This window comes from Chrysoperla carnea, chromosome 3 (genome assembly GCF_905475395.1).
Source record: "Chrysoperla carnea chromosome 3, inChrCarn1.1, whole genome shotgun sequence".
Lineage (NCBI taxonomy): Eukaryota > Metazoa > Arthropoda > Insecta > Neuroptera > Chrysopidae > Chrysoperla > Chrysoperla carnea.
In genome coordinates this window covers 24,887,965-24,901,339 of record NC_058339.1, presented here as the reverse complement: position 1 = coordinate 24,901,339, position 13,375 = coordinate 24,887,965, and the positions used below count along the sequence as shown (strand labels likewise).

Below are 13,375 nucleotides of genomic sequence, written 5' to 3'. Positions count from 1 at the left end.
CAGGGACTATTTATCAAATTTTGAAAATTCAAGAACTATTTAGACAGTTCCAAAACTTTTTAGAACATTCTGTGATTTTTATAATTGAGAAGTTGAAATAATCAGCGGAAAAGTTGTTAGTTAAAACACATATAGAGTAACACATTGGGCTTGCGTAACCTGTCAACCTACCCTACGCAGATGTTAAACAAAACAGTCGTCAATAAGAACTTGCAGTTCATGGTACACAATCTTAATGTACCATGGATGGATACTAATGTACTAATGTATCTTGAAGATGCTCTTTTTCAACTTATAGTTCTAGTTTACTCTCGAGAACAGCATCAACATATATTGAAATATTGAAAATTGTACAATTTTCCCTTACAGGCATTTTTCTGACATTTTTATTGACTGAGATTCAATGAATTTATTTCTATTTGTACTAACTAACCTGAACATAGTATCCAATAACAAAAAAGAAAATTTATGTAAAATTTAGAGCGAACATATCATATATGAGTATTGATATTCCTGAGAAAAAATTACGTTTCTTCAGGGCTTTTGTCCATTGCAACCGACTAAAGCCCCGAGGAAACGTAGTTTTTTCTCAGGAATATCAATACTTATACATGAATTGTAGCGAAAATAGTAAAATAGTGAGGTCTTTCATAAAGGTGTAATTATTTCATGAGTTCAGTCATAAGATTTGAAATACATTGGTTAGTGTAAAGAAAATGGAAATACATATTTGTCACAAGTCATCACAATTTGTATAGGATAATGCAATAACGAATACACTAATTTACTTTATCAGAAGTTATTAGCAAGTTGCGGGTGTTGTTTTAAGGGTTCATAACTGAAGGTAGTACGAGAACCGAGGCAAATTTAGACTTGTGAGAGAAAAGTTTGTAAAAGTTAATATGCTAAGTTTATTTTTCCTTTAGATCGATAGAAATAGGTATTAAAATTCAGTGGTTAAGTTGAGCTGGCGTGCGCGGCTCCCTGTAGAACCTTGCTTCACGGTAGACCACCCTTAAAGTCGATACCTGTACTCTTTTATTCGTCTAAACTGGTCCCCACTTTTCCATCTGATACTCTTTTATCCATCTTTTTTTGGCGCTGAATGTTGACAAAATTTAGTCAACATGCCTATTGCACGGGCAGAAAAATGAAGTTGGTTTTTGAAAATCTTTAGAAGTATACCATAGAGATACATATAAAACTTTGTTTTGCTAAAAGAAGATGGGCAACAATCTTTGAATGCTTATAACTTGTTTGTTTTTTAATCAATTTTAATTTCACTTTTAAATTTTGACACGGTATCAAGTCTAGTTTTACATTTTTAAGTATATACTGTATTGTTTTAATCAACTTTAAAGTTTAACCAACTTTTTCTTAATTGTTTTAGAGATTGGTGGGAGCGCACGTCAGTGTGTGCAGTATATATCATATCATATTATATATATTAAAGCCTATATATTGATTTTAATCTTGTTCTTCTAATTTTTTGTAAACAGTTTTTTTAGCGCAACTGAGGCATTTAACATTATAACTTACGAAAATGAACCTAATTAAAGTATTATCAAATAAAAAGAACAAGACTTGTAATTAATTAAAATAAATTGAGGTCATAAAATGTTTATCTTAAAATACAGAACAGAATTATAGGTAGGTACTATAAATATTTTACATAAAACACAGGTATTTCGATGAATATCAATTCAAATGAACAGAAACGGTACCAGTTTCTCAAGTAGAGTATGGAATAAAATATAATAACCAGCAGGTTAGTTGTTCTTCAGGCATGTTCCGCTGGTTTAGTTGATTCTTATTAACCAGTGTGTGTAATAACAACCAACTGACAACCTGTATTAATACAAAATTTTAATAATTTTATTTAAATAAAAATATAAAAATAATATAATATTTTTGTGATTCTTGATTCTTCTTCTTCCAAAACCAACCACAACAACTTCTTCATTCTTTATATTTTAATATCATCATCACCAGCGTAATCTTCTGCATATCATTGTATTCGTATGTTATCTGGTGCTGTCATGTCGTTTCAAATAACAACACGTGTTTAAATTGTTCCTTCTTAAAACTTGTATATTAATTTTTTTTGTACCTTTACCGCACAGAGCACTAGACACACAGTTTTAATAAAATATTCACCTGAAACTTTAAAATTGACATTTATATTTTCTCACCTGTGTATATGTTCATTCACAGCAGTCTTTGGTGATATTGTGTCTTCGTATATTGTTGCTTTATTTGTAATTGTTGCGAATATTTTAATTATTATGTTACGTAGTGTGTGTTTTTATTTATAATTTTTGTGTTGTTTTTGTTTAAATTATTGTTTTTTTAAGATGATTGTTGTGAAATTTTAATTTATTTATTTTGTAACCATATATATATCATTGTTAAAAAGTGTGTATGTGGTTTTTTTATTTTTTTTGTTTATATAAACAGTTTTTAAAACTATTGTTTTGATTTTTGTTTAATTGGATTTGCATTTTTTTTCTTTCCAAATAGGGTAATTATTTTGTTTTTTTATTTTTTCTAGTTTTAATTTAAATTTATTTTGTTTTTATTTCGAATATATTTCAATTTTTTAGTATATTTTGTTTCTTAAATGCGAATTTTTCGAAAGTTAATTGAGTTTGTTTTCCCAACCATAGCTTACAAATTACTTATTTTTAACTAACTATTAAGTATGTTTAAGTTTTTTTGAATTCGTAACGAGAACTTTATTTTGGTGGGAGCGCATGTCAGTGTATTTATCATATACACTAGTAACGAAACTAAAGCTTCTTTGCGCCTCCACCAAAATTATACTATATTACAATTAATAATTTTTTTTTAAAGAAAAGGAAATAATTTATTATTTTTTGATGGCACCTTCAAAAGGAACAGAACGGTTTTTAATAAGTTATTTGTTTATATTAACATTTGCGATCACTTTTTGTAAATTGGAAGTTAAGCAATTATTGATAATATTCAAAAATTTTAATATATTTTGAACCGAGTTTTTAATTTAAAAACTGGCTTAACAAGTTTGTCTTCAATTTTCACCAAGATTTGTTTTAACCAAGAATTAACATTTCCAAGAAGTGTATTCATAAATGCAGAACGAAAAATACATATTTTCTACCGAGATTAATATCACGATCCCGATTCTTCGAAATTACCGATTCCGATTGATCAGAGAGACCGTTTTTTTTTAACTACCAATACATTTATATTCAAAAAGTAAATATTTACCAATCATTTAAGATATTAAATATGAACTATTTAGACATATACTTTCCCTGGGCCTCCACCAGTCAAGAGTCTCCACCAATTCAGAAAAAATTAGAATTTTTTTTTGTCGATTCACTTTTTAATCTGACAGAAACAAAATTTTTTAAATGAAAGATTCCATGGCTTGGTCTTTGTCATTGGATTATTAAGTCATCTTGCCAATTTTGCGAAACAGTACGACGGAAAGAAGGATGAATCAAACGACAATTTTCTGTATCGATTAATTTTGCAAAATAATGTCCAATCTACTTTCTGCAATGCAGAAATTTCACTACGCTCCCACTCTCTCACTATTAGTGAGAGATTTTTATCGAAACTGAAGATTTAAAAAAAATAAATTGTGAACATCAATTAATCAAAAACTCTTCTCAAATCTGATACTTCTTAGTTTGAAAAGCGACACACTTCGTGGTATGAATTTTAATAATATTATCAGGACTTTTGCATACAGGAAATTGCGCATAGAATGGCAAAATCGATTGTAAATGATCAAAACGCTTAACCAACACTAAATGAGCAATTATCGAATAAAACATTCAAAAAGTATCATGCATGTTACCCAGCTTGAGCTTATTTATACCTAAAAAGTTTCGGGGCCTGTTTCAAAACAGGGCATCAGAATCCTAAATCTGGCTCTGGTCGGGGCAATGTAGATAAAGCACAAATTTTGAAATACATTAGTTTGTTTTGGCATAACAATTAGTTAAGTGATGGTTATTTGTCTTAGAAATTGATTATAAAAAACTAAGAAATTTACGACGAAAACTCTGATATTTTTAAACGAGCAATTCTTGTATATCAACAACCTCGGAAATGGCTCCAACGATTTTCATGAAATTGAGTATACAGTGGTTTTTTGGGGCGAATAGTTGATCTAGCGAGGTAGTTTTATTTTAAAAAAAAAAGTCGTTTTATCCATGTTTTCAGGAAAAACTGAACCATAAACTGCAAAATATGACTCTTTCTGACATCTATTGGTGTATATCGTAGTTAACGAAATGAAGTACATTACCGGAACATTCATATTGATATTTGTGTGGAGACATTTTAAACGGGTTCTTATTAACGATTTTCATTTTAAACGGTGATAAAATTTGTGTCTTTTTAACTGAAAAATTACTGAGCAAAGCTCGGTCAATATTTGCTTTTTTGCACAAATTATTATTCTCAATAAGTAGCAGTCAGTAGTGAATATAGTCGGTACTGAGTTGATTAATCATTAATTATAATTTGTATAATTGGTCAGTAACTTTTTCCGTCCACATCTCCATGTACATTTTATCTACGTTGTTGATGAATTTCTTTTTAAAATTTCTTAGAAAGAAAATATCTATATTCATGTTAAAGAATATTAATTACTTAAATAGTACCCTAATTATGTACATATCTCACGTGATGATCAATCAATAACTAACTAACTCTACTTATGTAGTGTAGATATGTACCTAATAATAATTTTATCCGATACGCATACAATTTTCAAAAAGAATTATAATTTTTTAAAAACTTTCTAAAATATGTTTGTTACACTTTAACAATAATAAATAAATGTTCAATAGTTTTTAGTGTTATTTTATTTATTTCATTTTTACTTCCTTGTGTATATAAAGTAAAGGAATTATTTCCAATGTAAATATTCATTTCCCGCTGTACTAAACCAAGTTGCCGCTTTCTGCCTTTCTGCCAAGTAAAGAATGTTTCAGATCTCATGTTCATTGTCGTCCGAGTCGAAGCGAGAGTGACAAACATGTAATTCTTTAAATTGCTTCCTAGATGTGTATTTTAATTAGTTTTTGCGTTCCGTATGTACGTTTGTACTTAAAATGTGGTAGATTTAGGTGTTTTGATTTTCTAGGCAGATGAAGACCTTACCGCTCCAGAAACACAAATATGTGCAAAAAAGATTTCTAGATTGTATAAAGTTTTGATTTTTATAGAAAATAAGCAAATTTTTCAAAGTCAGATTTTAAATTATCCATTTTTGGTATTTTTAATTTATTTTTTTAAATTTTTTCTTGTCTTTCTTTTGCTCGTATTATGTAATCAGCACTTACTGCTTTTTTTCTAACAGTAGTAACAAATTAAAACATTTAAACGAAATAAAAAATTTAAACAAAAATAAAAAATTAAAACATTTAAACGAAATCGTACCAGCTTTTCAAATTTATAAAACTATCCCTTATCTTCTTTATTATATACAGGGTGTCTCAGAAGTAACGACCACCCTCCTTGTATCATTAAACACCTATGCTTATCTACTTCCTTGTGCATAATGCTATCGTAAATTTTCAAATTTCAATAGAAATATCTATGTAGACTATTCCAGAATTTATTCTTATTAGTTTATAAGCGTACAAGGTAGTCATGTGGGATCCAGTTTAGATTTTTATTACAATAAAATAAAATTAATAACTCGCCGAAATCGGTTTTTATACAGTACTGTAATAAAAAAACTGTTGGTTTTATTAAATGTTTAAACAATTAAGTATTATAAAAATCACTTTTTTATTTTATTTATGTTTTGTAAATATTTAAGTGTAAATTCAGTAAATAATATTGTAATTTTATTGCCAAACTTATGTGGCCAAAAAGATACATTGACCAATTAAATGAGAGTGCCGCCAATGTATGAAAAATATTGTATTTGTCTTGTTTGCTTAATGCTAATACATAAAGGTAATTTTTCTCACCTTTTTTTTTTGTTAATTTGTTAATTTTTCAATTCTTGCAGCAAAGCACGAAAAACTATTTTTAGGCTAGAGGAAAATACTTACGTTTTGAAAATTTTCTCTTATGATTTGATTTTTTAACTTTACTCTTCAATAAGAGTATAAATACAGGTAATATAGAAGCTCGTTACTTTTGTCCATAAGGCATTAAATTGAGTTATTTTTTTATTAAAATACGTTTAGTATCACGTACTGAATGTAAACGCACAAAATTTTTACAAAAAAAAGTAGGCGGAAGTGCCTCCATTTTAAGAAAAACCGTTTTGGTCTATGTCTCCGTAACCATGCACTTTAAACCAAAAATGGTAATAATCTTTGTTGTAGATAGTTAATTCTTTTTTGAAAGAATTTTTTTTTTGTATCACTAATCGTTTATGACGATTATGTCGATGTACTTATTGACTATTTGACCGATATATTTCTATTATTTGATAATAATGGGGTTTTAACCTCCGTTTCTCTGACATATACGCCTATAACAGAGGCCACCCACATCATTATTTATTAATCTTTATTTATTTGATTACAAACATATTTACAATTACATTTTGATGTGGGTGGAGTCGGTTACTTCGTTCTTATCCAAGCGACGACAATGTGATCAATTATGCACTCCCATTAATTATAAATTGTTCACACTTCCGCTGCCTGGATTCGAACCCGCAACCTAAGTCTAAATGGACAAACAGTCTTTTCTATTATTTGTTATAAAAATCAACTAATTTCCTACAACTTTTACTTTAAACTTTTTTTTCTAAAATTAATGAAGTTATAACGCGTTTAGTGCTGATATCACCGGTTGAAAGATTAATAAAAAAAAAGTATGCATAGTGTAATGATGAAAATTCAATAAATATATTTAAAATTAGCAATTAAAATTTGCCTTCTTGGCTGCGAAAGCAGCGTCTAACGGTGGAAATTTTTATTACGATAAAAAATTTGACAAAAAGATAGGTTTAATTGTCTACAATAAAGGTTATTACTATTTTTGACCTGAAGTTCATGATGATAAGGGCCGAAATAGTTTTTCTCAAAATGGTGGCACTTTCGTCCTCTTTTTTTAGAAGGATTTTGTGCATTTACATTTAGTACGCGATACTGAATCTATTAAAAAAAACTTGTATTTTATAATGCAGGAAAATTTGTCTGTATAGTCTGAATTATATCTTGTATTAGTAAAATCTTAATTTAATTTTTTTTTTCTTAAAGCACTATTAGAGCTATCATAATTGTTTGGCTATTTTGACACATGCTTTTAAAACTATTTAGTTGATTTTAATTAAAAAATTCATGACGATTGCATTTTTTTTCATGCTTATATCATTAATAAAATGAGTTTTTCCTCCGAAACAATTTTCATTGATAAAAACTTTTAACTGAATTTTTATCTGAAAAATTTCGTTTGTACAAGGTATTAAATACATCTCGATAATGAACTAAAACTACAAATAATGACAGTGAATAAAAAATTAAATAAATGAAAATATTTTGTCATTAAATATGAACTTTAATCAAATTAAATCCACTTACAGTTAATGAATAGTTAATTTAATAGCCTTAAAATATAGTTAATGGTTTATAGTTGACATAATTTTACATAATGTATCTGAAATTACGTTGTGCAGATAAAAAATGCTCCAATAAATATTATATACCAAAATGTATTCGAGTAAAACCCTGCAGGTAGGTAATATTTAAAATTATATTCAATTTTTTTTTTAATACGAATACAAAATTTTTATTTCTATAAATTTACAATACAGGATTTTGAGTGAATTCTTACTATTATCAGACAAATTATTTAATTGGTACTACTATATTATTTTAATTAATAATTACAAGCCTCTAGTAAGTTTTTAATTAGCACCATTTTCCTTGAGAAAATGGGGCAGTTAAATTAGAAATAGTACCTATAATTGAAATAGATTTTTTCTTTTTTTTTTAAATATTTTAGGGGTAGGTAATCGCGAACATTGCAGTTTTCACTCGAATCAATAAGGGATAATCACGAACACAAATATTCACTATTTTCATAGAAGTTTTATTATTACTTCGATATTTTGGATATATTATAAAGATAGATAGCTAAATGTAATAAAAATTATCGAATAAAATTGTTCAGCGTTACTGCCTGATAAAAGTCTGTCTGGGTCATTACTCCCATCAAATTTGTGGATTTACCCCGCGTCTGCAAATTTTCGATTTCAAGAGTTATCTAATCATAATTTGATTTCTAATAGCATAAGCATAAGTACAATTTCTAATTTTCCTTAAATGATTGAAAATGCTCCATTCTTCCTTACTTATTAAGTAGCGTTTATGTAACGGAGGTAGCTTTCATTTTAATATACTTGTAAAGCCTGACATCAATATGAAGAAATATTTACATCTGACCAGGAATCGAATTCATATTCGGCCAGAATTTTACTGTTGAGCCATCAAATCTGTGCCAAAAAAATAAGGTGACATTGTATTTATTTTGAAAATTCTTTATTTATTCTTCTAAATCAATTTCACCCCATTCAAAGTAATCCCTTCCCTCACGTATGCCAATGGATTTTCCAATCTCCGAAATACTGGTTGTAGTCACTTTCCGGAATTGCCTTCAGCCCGGGGCGGTCTTTTAAGCTTGCTGAACAGCCAGAAGTCGCACGGCGCCAAATCAGGTGAATACGGTGGTTGCGGAACGATATTGGTTTAGTTTTTGACGAAATGATCACGAATTATGAGTGCAGTATGGGATGGTGCATTATCGTGGTTTAAAAACCATGAATTGCCTATCCAAAATTTCGGCCTTTTAACGTTTCAATAATATTCCTTGTTGACTTACAATCCACGCCGGAAATTAAGTGTCGTCCAGTGTAATAGGTTTGATAAATCACTCGGTACACACTAATACATACTCCATATACATAAAGCAATTGTTCTAAATTCAAATAATTACCGTAACTAATATATTTCATTCTCTCATAATATATTATGAAAAAAATATGGTGCATGTGTATTTACTTTAAATTCTTCTTTTTTTTTTCATTCATTTCATATATTTTTAATTCTATTTAATGTTTGAGAACAATAAGAAAACAAAATTTTAATTATATAGGTTGATTTATTGTTATATATATTTTTTAATAAATATAATAATAATAATTACATAAGGTCATTACTTAATTAATCTAAACAAAAATCGTTCAAGAAAATGTTAATCAAATGTTTAAAATAGTAGAAAAATTCTATAATATGATGAAAAAGTTGCCTAAGTAAGCTTGCTGCATTTTTTTTTTAGTCTTTCTATTATGTACTTATTACGATATTTATTTATATTTTTAACCGACTTCAAACAAAAACGGAGGAGGTTATCAATTCGACTGTATTTTTTTTTTAATGTTTGTTACCTCAGAACTTTCGACTGGGTGAACCGATTTTGATGATTTTTTATCTACTTGAAAGCTCGTGCTTCCCGTGTGGTCCCATTTCATTTTGGTCTAGTTCTGAAAACGGCATCCATGAGAAAACCATAAAAATCTTAAATTTGCATTAAGTATGCACTACCAGAAGACGAATAACTCAATATCACGCCAACCGATTTCGATGATTCTTTTTTTAGTGACAAATTAGTGTACTTCAGATTCACTAAAAATCACTAAATAAAAAAAACTTTTAACAAAAAGAAAACCGACTTCAAAGGAAAAACTTTACCAAAATAAATTAATATGCACTAAAAAGTAAAAAAATAATTTATAATATAATGTAGTTAAAATTATTGTTATTTTAACTACATTATACTATAAATTATTTTTTTACTTTTTAGTGCATATTAATTTATTTTGGAAAAGTTTTTCTTTTGAAGTCGGTTTTCTTTTTGTTAAAAGTTTTTTATACCTATATTTTTCTTACTGGTAATGAACTCTTTTCATGTCATTATACATTTTCGAAAGTCATCGTAATATAAATCTTGTGTAATCAATACAGGTATACAAAAAGTGTACATTTTTTTGACTTGTAACAAACCAAAAATTTGTCTAGGCATAGTCCTTGGATGATCCAAAGACATTGAGCAAGGACGATATTGAGAGGGCTGTCCTATTTTCAATCTATAGTCGGCAATTTATTTCCCCCCGCCAGCTTAAAATTAATGAATACCTACTTACTTTTTGTCGATATTATATTTATATAAAAAAGCCATAATTTTGTGTAGCTATGTCATGCTTTTCAACTGATGATTAATGGCCATATTTTATGAGTACATGTTAAACATATGATGCGAACTAAATAAAATTTTCTGCAAATTTTTCTATAATCCAACAATCTGTTTCATGAAATGCTTTTACTATAAAGACACCTCCTCAGTATATAGAAAATAGAAAGATATACCTAACTTACGTATGGTTCTTGATCAGGTAATTCCAGTTTTATGCATTATTGCCTATTTTATTAATTTATATTGAAATATCATGTATTTATTAATCAGTTACATGTGGAGAACAGGAACTTAATATAATATTACATTAAACATTATTGATTTATATTAATATCGAATTTGATTGCAATTTGTTTAACTGCATAACTGTTTAAATAGTGGCGATAGTTGTATATAATATCCGCACTTTATTAGGGATTATACAAGCACTCTATAGGTATTATAGGAAATTTTGAGTATTTTCGTTGTGCGAGTTGCCATGCGCGCCGGAAGGTGGGTGAAAGGGGGTGCACAGGCACCTTCCTGTCTTGCAGAAAAATACACAGAAAAAGATTAAAAATCCATTGTTCTCCTCTACTCTTTTCCACCATAGAGATTTTTGAAAAACAAATTCTAACCACCGAACCAAAAAAGTTTGACTATCTGTCGGTCTGTGGCATCATAGCGCCTTAACGGATGAACCGATTTTGGATTTTTTTTTGCTTTGTTTGAAAGAAAATTTAATATAGAGTGTTCTTAGTGTTACTAAGAACGTCTTAGTAATACTAGTGAATGTTACACATCTTAGTGAATGTTACAAGTGCGAGTTTACCCGGAACAACTAAAAACTAGGCGATGATCCTCAAAGTCGTTTCAGTTTTAAGAAGGCTCTAAGGAAAAAGGTAATTTAATGGAGAATGTTCTTAGATATGTTTCGAGGTGCGAGTCTGAAACCAAAAAAAAAAAAAAAAATCGGAGTTTCTTTATTGTGGGCTCACTATCTAAAAACAGTGAATGAAAATAATATAGTGGTACAAGTTGGCACGGTGTGTTAGTAGATTTGCGTGCATTTTATAGTTTTGTTTCACTTGTAATTTGTAAAAGTTTACAGATTATTCTTAAATTGATAAACAAACTTGCAAATAATCCTAAACGAATAATAATTATTAATGTGAAATTATTATAAACATTTAGACCAATTTATTACTGTCGGTTTTGCCTTTTTGAAGTAGAACACTAACTGCGGTTGACTACACTAACTGAAGTTGAACATAATCTATATAATGAAGCCGGGTACAGGACAAAACATCGCAATTTGAAAATAGAATATTATTTTTTATGGGACCTAGCTAACAATATTTTTAAATTAAGCACATTATGTTGCAAAAATATGGAGGAATAGAAGTAATGAAAAATGGAACTAGAATTAACGATACGAAATAGAAATTTGAATGGCGGAAGTGATGGGAAAATATACTATGTACATGTGGTTAGCATGAACGGTGGTTTTTAGTCTTAAATTTAAAATATATAGGTTAAATAGATTAAAATATAGGTTAAAGAACTAAGAAAAAACGCCTTATTATTAGCATACGAACTAATAAGTAAATGCTAACAATAATAATAATTTCTTACTTTTTAGTATTCATGCTACTAATAGGCTATTTTCTTCTTTTTTTTTTTAAATGTTTTGTCTATAATTGAGGGAGTTGAGGGTTAAAATGGTTTAAAATAATGGTAGTAGTCGGAAAAACGTACTTTTCTAAACCTACTTTTCTAGATTTCCAGATTATCACTCAATAATCTTAAAACAAAGAACTGAAATAAAATATTTTAATTTTTCAATCGATTTTAATAATCTTGTTTTCACATTTCATAATATTATTTTATTCTGTATTACAAATTATACCAATAAATAATTTTTGGGAACATGCAAGTCTCCCACTTATTCGTTATGTCAATCATTTTACTTTTTGCATTTACCTTGTAAATTAAAAAAAAAATTTCGTAATCTATTTCTTGCACGATCGCAATATTTCCTTTTCATATAAATATAATATTTTTTAGTAGATATAGTGTGTTCAAAAATTCATTCAGTTTTTATATCTAGAATAATCATGTATTAGTAGTCCGGCCGTCATAAGTTCAAAACTGTGCTCATTGTGTCCAAGGGACTTGGAAGTTTTTTTTAAAGGTTCACAACTTTAAATTAAAATAAAGCAAACAAAATTAGAGGTAAACTTTGTATAATAAAATTTATTGAGAAATTGAAAAGACAATACTTTGCGACATTTCAACTCATGAACGGCTTAAATAACCAACTCTATTATATAATTTAAAGCTGTTGACACAGTAGTTTGTATTTTTTATTAATTTTTTTCACATAATTTTGAGACATCTTGTAAATATATAGGAAAGTAAAATTTATTATATAGATATATAATACAATGCTTTGATTTGACTTCTGTGTATGCAGACTACAGCTGAGTAGGTATGTCGAAGTATTTGTTCTACTATAAATTGACAATGTTGATAATGCACGCGTTATAATAAATCATAAAGTACGCATATTTTCCCGAAATCACTACCCTCCCGGCCCGTTAAACGATTATAGATTTTTAAACTTTTAAGCTGATTCAATTATAAAGGTATCCGATATTTGAAAATAAAAAAATTAAAAACAGTGGTTATTCTGGTTTTAAGGCGTTTTTTATGTTGATAAATAACATAGGGAATTTTGTTGTTAGGTATGTTTGAATTTTTGATAATTTATTGCATATAGCGAATCTGGTTATCTGAATATGATGTGATATGGTTTAGTAAGCCCATGAAGTAGGTTTTATCTACTTATTTGAGTGACCGTAAATATTGGAATTTCCAGATAAGAGATACTCTATGTAGCGTTTTTAATAAGAACCCACATCGTCACCCAATAACCTGTTTTTTTATTAACATTTTTTATCAGCTTGGCATGTATCTATGTAACAGAATCTTTGAACGTGATTTTCAGGCGCTTCTAAATGTCGGATTGAATTGAACTTTACACTTATCAAAGTCGATGATAATATATATAATTCTGGTGGAAGTGACTAAAAAAAGTCAATATTAAATTATAAAAGTCAATATAGTGACTACAAAAAGACAGATATTCGTCCCATAATTATGTAAAAAGTTCAAC

At 28.3% G+C, this 13,375-nt stretch overlaps 1 protein-coding gene across 1 annotated transcript in view; it reads left to right on the top strand.

Moving 5' to 3' along the window:
* The first annotated feature begins 2,362 nt into the window (after positions 1-2,362).
* The window catches only part of LOC123296692 (calpain-C), a 62,792-nt gene continuing 51,779 nt past the window's right edge, over positions 2,363-13,375 (top strand). The window contains exon 1 of the mRNA XM_044878280.1: positions 2,363-2,521. The gene's annotated coding sequence lies outside the window, so the exon portion shown is untranslated. The remainder of the gene's footprint in view (positions 2,522-13,375) is intronic.